The 6,400-nt window shown below is 37.9% G+C and overlaps 1 pseudogene; it reads left to right on the top strand.

The window, feature by feature from the left end:
- Window positions 1-688: 688 nt before the first annotated feature.
- LOC121252391 lies at window positions 689-3,667 on the top strand (annotated as a pseudogene).
- Window positions 3,668-6,400: the final 2,733 nt, after the last annotated feature.

Here is a 6,400-nt window from a genome sequence, read left to right as displayed (position 1 = left end):
ATTGCTTTGACCTTGCTCCCTTAAAAACTTGTGGCAGTGTTTCCTCATGTGGCCTTCTTTGCCACAATGGTAACACCTCATGTTACCCGTCTGCTGGTTCCTACTGCTGGACCTTCCACGTGGTTGAGACTTCCCTTTGTTTCTGCCTCCACTTCTCCCTCTATCATTACCTTGAGGTCTTTCTCTACTCTCGGTGACAAGCGCATGAGTTTGATTCATGCTCGTCTCTTTTCGTCTGATCTCCTCATTAAACAGGACATCCTTAACCATCGTCATGGTAAGTTTTCCATCTGGAGTAGAGTTACTTAAGGAGACCACCAGCGTCTCCCAACTGTGTGGTAATGAACTGAGAAGTAGCAGAACTTGTTCTTCATCGCCAAGATTCAACTTGACGGACCCGAGCTGGTTAACTAGGTTTTGAAACTCGCTCGTGTACTCGGTAACAGAGGTGTCACTCTTTAACTTCAAATTAACAAGCCGTCTTATCAAGAGGCCTTGTTTCGTCAAAATCGAACTCAGATAGCATAAGGAATGAGCAAACGAAACAAAACAGGAACTTTGTCGTGCGTACAACACGTGGCACGACAAACAACTCGTAGGCGAGTGTTCTTCACGCACAGAAACCTCACTGGTGAGCTTGGAATGCGTAGGCGCGTGTAACTCACGCGCCCTCAAGAGTCAAGGGCGCATGAGGCGTGTGGAATTCACGCGCAAGAACTTCTTTGTAGCACGTGGTGAGCGTGGGGTTCACACGCTCAGTCCTTTCCAGGGCGCGTGTGATGCGTGTCGAGAGTGGGCTTCACTCTCCGATCTTCAGGAGGCGCGTGAGGATGCGTGCATCATCCGTTTGGCCTCTAGTTTTCACCGCTTTTCTTGTCTCGATGAGACGAACACAGTGGTGTACTTAAACTTTCACACTGAGCAACACACTAAAAATGAGTTTTTTGTAAAAAACTCCTCCAACAATTGCTCTGATACCACTTGTTGGGAAAATCAACACAGCGGAATGAATAAAAGTGAAAATAAAAGAGTACACTCACGCACTCAGTGACACCAAGAATTTAACGTAGTTCAACAACTGTCTACATCCACATAAAAGAGCTTCACTAATAAATAATGAAAGATAAGAAAATATTACATAGTAGGAGGATCACACTCAACTCAACTCAACTCAACTCATTTCTTTTCTTTATGTAACTGCTTGCATTCATTATGTAACTGCAAATGCACTTACCAGTTGAGCGCTGAGCAGCTGTTGTTGACTGCTCAGGCTCGGCATGGCTTTCAACAACTCTCATGGTATCGCTCAGGTCAAGAGCAGGTCAATAGCTTTACTGGAAGCAAGATGTTGCGTATTCTCAAGGCTCGTGGTATGTTTTTATTGTGCCCTGTTGGTTGACAGACAGTGTGGTAGGGATAGAACCGAAGCTTTGTGGCCTACAGGTTTTGACTTTTGGGGATTCGAGAGGAAATGACAACATTTAATCCGCTGGATTTGATGTCTTTACTTGTCTAGAGTGAAATAGTTCAATACCGTATGGCTCTGTTTGCGTGATAACGAGAAAATGTCATATATAAGACGTTTGTTATGTGGTTTCTACTTGTATAATTAAGGAAATCTCTTGATAGAACCTGAAATGTTAGAATCGAACTAGCTTGAGAATGAGTTTATCCCATTTACTTCTTGGTTTTTTCAATCAAAATGCTGGCATTCAAAGCTTGTATAATATAGTCTAGCATTTTGTACGAGTTCCGGTCAGGCCAGATGGTTTTCTTTGGGTATTTTTCTTCCCCATTCCATTTTTAATTTTTTAATTTTTTTTTTATTTTTTATTTCAATTGAGTTAGGTCTTGCACCTGAAATTCCCGAGGATCTGTATCATCTTATCAAGAAGGCAGTGTCCATGCGTAAGCATCTGGAGAGAAACAGGAAGGATAAGGATTCAAAGTTCAGGTTGATTCTTGTTGAGAGCAGGATTCACAGGCTCGCTCGCTACTACAAAAAGACAAAGAAGCTTCCATCTATATGGAAATAGTAAGTCTTCTCGTAAGGCCTCTAGATTAAGTTTTTTATTCTCCTGATATACTGTTCATTGAAAAATTGATTATGGTCCTCAGTTCCGGTATAAGATTAAAGTGTTGTGAATATGGGGGCATCAGTAGCACTCTCGTTTCTTTGTTACTGGTCTCTTTCTTTGGTTGGTGGGGTTTTCTTTAGTAGAATGATAACACATAATTGATCCGCAAGATAATACCCTGATTGTAACGCTTTTCTGTGTGCAAAAGCCCATGTTTTAAAGCTCCTTGTTATGAAGCCGTCTCTCGGTTTTGGGCCAAATTGAAAATGCTGGGTTGAATAGATCATGGCTGATCTTTCCCTTTGCATAATTATAACGATTGATTATAGATAGAAAGTTATGAAATTGTTCTGCACCTTTGTTTTTCTACAAAATATGGGGAAAAAAGCAAGATTTATGTGAGGATGAGGTCAATGAATATCTGCATAGAGCTTCATTACAAAGCCCACCTTTTATAGGATTGTCTATTTGATTGGAGTGGGATTTTACCTATCAAAAGATTGGTGTAGGATTTTAACTTTGATGGCCATGTTTGAGCCACTAAATGAAAGATTGAAATTGGGATTAGATGCTCTGATTTTAGTTTGGTGCGTGCAATCAGATACAATTTTTTGTTATTTTCATGCCGGATTATAATTTAGCTTCTGGAAAATATAATTGCATGTTGCTTGTAAAAAAAAAAAATATATATATATATATATATATATATATATAATTGCATGCAGGTTGGGTTTTTATCCAAGTCTTATCCCTAATAGTCTCAACAGCTAGTATTTCTTTTTCAAAACTTCAAAAAGAAAAAAAAGCTTTAGTCTTTTACTTCCCCACACCCTCTTCACTCTTTCTTGATTTCACAAATCCAATTCAAAGAAGATTCTTCATAGACTGGAGTGGTTGTCGTATGGACTTGGATTTGGGTTATATGGGATTCCTTCTTTGTGGTAAGCACACTCAAATTTGTTGGCATTAGCGTAGAAGAGAATGTTGGTTTCCTTGTGGTTATTTCTAAATAAAAAAAGTAGAATGTTGTAACTCTCTCTCACTCTCTCGCTATCTATTTTCTGGACATGCGTTGCCTATGCTTGTGGAGCTATCTAGCTCTTTAAATCGACTCTCTTTAATGACTCCAATATTCATCCAATTTGCTCAGGACTGTGTTTGGATGTTGAACTGAGTTGAGTTGAGATGAAAATTAAAAGTTGAATAAAATATTATTAGAATATTATTTTTTAATATTATTATTATTTTGAAATTTGAAAAAGTTGAATTATTTATTATATTTTGTGTTGGAATTTAGAAAAGTTATAATGATGAGTTGAGATGAGTTTGAGATCCAAACTGGCCGAATTTTCATCCAAATTGTTTCTGTGTCTCCTCTCTCTCTCTCTCTCTCTCTCTCTCTCTCATGAATCCTCTCTTGTATTCAACCTCTCTTTTATACGTCCTCTCTTGTATACATCCTATGAACTTGGTCGGGGCCTTTTATTATTTATCTATAAAATTTTAGTTTACCTATAAAAAAATTATGTCACTGACTCAACCTTTATTTCTTCAGCGAGTCAACCACTGCTAGCACTCTTGTTGCCTAACTATAGCATGGAGCTCGGCACACTTTTAGGCATGGTTGAGAGGTACGGGTATTCTGAAGGAAGGAAGTCTTCCGGCAGATATCTGGCTTTTAGACCGTCGAATTCATAACTATGGGAAGATTTTGTTATGCTTATTTTAATTTTAGAGATTAGACGGAATCAAGAAATTTGTTTTGTATTTCTAGTTCCATTATATTTTTTGAGGACTAGTAGTCATCTTATTTGAACATTTTGTCTTTTTATATATATATATATATATATATTTGTTTACTCATATATTTATTTTTTTATATATACACAGTTGTGAACTTGTGAGCAAAATCGTGTGAACTGTCAAACTGCTAGGCTGTCTAACTTGATGTGCTGTTGGCATCAATGTTTTGGATGAACCTTTCTAGGTTAGAGTGAGTTTAGGTCATTCGATTTTGACATATAACTGAAGGTGATCTCCGTCCAAATAGCAAAAGTTCCTTATTTGTTTTTCGAAGATGCTTTGAGCTCGTCTGGTTCAAAATCTTGTTAGAAGAATACTGCAAACAAACGATCATTTGGACTGGAGAAGCAATATCATGGATTATGCTAGCTAGCACTATCTTCTATTTAGAAAGTTACATGGATATAATGACTTCAAGACAGGTGATTCCATTTTATTGGAAATATTTGAGCGTGACTTAATGTGATACGTCATATTATAAAGTTATTTTTTTTATAAAGTAGATATAATGGAACCTATAAAGTCATGTGTCTCTTCATCAATGGCCTAGATATTGGTTTCAATTACACGCCAATAAACAAACAAACAAAAAACAAAGAAGAAGAAGCGTGCTGCTTGAGCTTGTTGGTATCATTAATTTGAGCAGGCTTTGCAATCTTTTGAAATAATATCGAAGACTTGGAATTTGGTGGGCGACCTTTTGAAATAATATCGAAGAGCAGGCTTTGCAATCTTTTTTTCCCTCCTTTACTAAGTCGGAATATGTCCGATCTTTTATCTTCCGATCATCAAACTGTTACGCGCACTCTAGCATCATGTTCACCAGTTGTCGATTTTCAAAACCGTGTGGAAGTGTTGTCACCAAAAGACCGGTGCCTATGCACTGCCCAAACCGTTTGTGCATCTCTTGCACCAGCACGTATTCTAGCCTATCTTCTAGATCTGGCCCACGCTGATACATGAAGCCCATGTGCGGACATTGGCATGAGTATCCTTGGTGCACTGCCGTCGATTTGGCCCAACAAACTCTAGCTACCCAACTAAGAGTTTGGAGGTAAAGGATGTGGTGATTCTATCATCAATACTGAAACAGTATATTACAATGATCCTTTCTCAGTTACAGCTTCAACCTGCATTTGAGTAGTTCATCAGTTAAACTACAAACAGCTTTGTTTAGTAGTCCTTTCTTTAGCCCAGCCAAGGATCAAGGGCCCGAATCCAATTTGTTGGATCTTTTGCCCATTTTTTTTAATGTTTTATGCTTACACTACATCTATTGTAAAATGGTGCTTTTGTTTATCAAAGCAGTAGCATCACCACTCAGTAAATCAGAAGCACATTCCAGAAACTTGGAGAATAATTCCATAGAATCTTCTTGTTATGAAAAAGGGTGACTAGGCTATTAAGTGTCACAAGATGAGTGGTCAAGGCATTGTATTCTGTTATGATATCTGACTATAAATATTGATTACTGTACAGAGGTCATTGTATTCAAAAATCATAGTATTCAATACACGTTTTCATTAAGACATTTTTACAAACATCTGTGTTGCTTGAGTTTTATTATGGTATCATAGAGCCTCGAAGGACCAATGTCCCAATTCTCTTTTCTTTTTCTTTCCCCTACTATCCATGGCTTCTTCTACAGATACTCCTATCAATCCCCTCAACTCAGCTTCTCATTTCATCAATATTAAACTTACTAGTGAAAACTTTCTTTTATGGAAAGCCCAACTATTCCCTTTTTGGAAGGACATAAACTCTTTCCGTATGTTGATGGCTCCTTTCCTCAACCTCCTGCTACCATCGATGACAAGTCGAACCATGTTCATGCTAAATGGCAGCTTCAAGACAAATTAATCATTTCCACCATAAATTCCTCTCTCTAATTCGGTGTTGACTCAGGTGCTGGATTGTTCTACCTCATGTGAGGTTTGGATGACTCTGCAAAATCTGTTTGTTGCCAAGTCCTCTACTCATCTTATCCACGCCAAGTTTCGATTAGCCACTATTAAGAAAGGACCCAAATCTATGAATGACTATTACAACAAAGTCAGATCTCTAGCCTCCACCTTAAGTGTCGCAAGATACCCTTTGGATGATTCTGAACTTGCTATCTATCTTCTTGCCGGTCTTGGTACCGAGTATGAATCTCTTGTGACCTCTCTCACCACTCGACTGGATGATCTCTCCCCTTATCAAATTTTCAGCTACCTTTTAAACCATGAATCTAGACTTTTTTTTTTTTTTTTAAAGAGGACGATACCCCAAATTTTATTGATTGCCCTCACTTGTGGCGGAGGAAAACCGTGGTTACAACAAGATATTTGGGGGATACAATTAAAATAAAAGCCCAAAACCCAGGCATCAAAATTGAATACTATTCAAGCCAACCAAAATATCCATAATTACAAACATATCAAACCGATAATCTAGAAGGAAACCAAAACAAAACCTGCAAAACCGAAGCACATGCAAATAAATATAAGATTATAAAACAAATAAACCAAATGTTACCT

Source organism: Juglans microcarpa x Juglans regia, chromosome 2S (genome assembly GCF_004785595.1).
Source record: "Juglans microcarpa x Juglans regia isolate MS1-56 chromosome 2S, Jm3101_v1.0, whole genome shotgun sequence".
NCBI lineage: Eukaryota > Viridiplantae > Streptophyta > Magnoliopsida > Fagales > Juglandaceae > Juglans > Juglans microcarpa x Juglans regia.
This window is presented reverse-complemented; position numbering and strand designations above follow the sequence as displayed.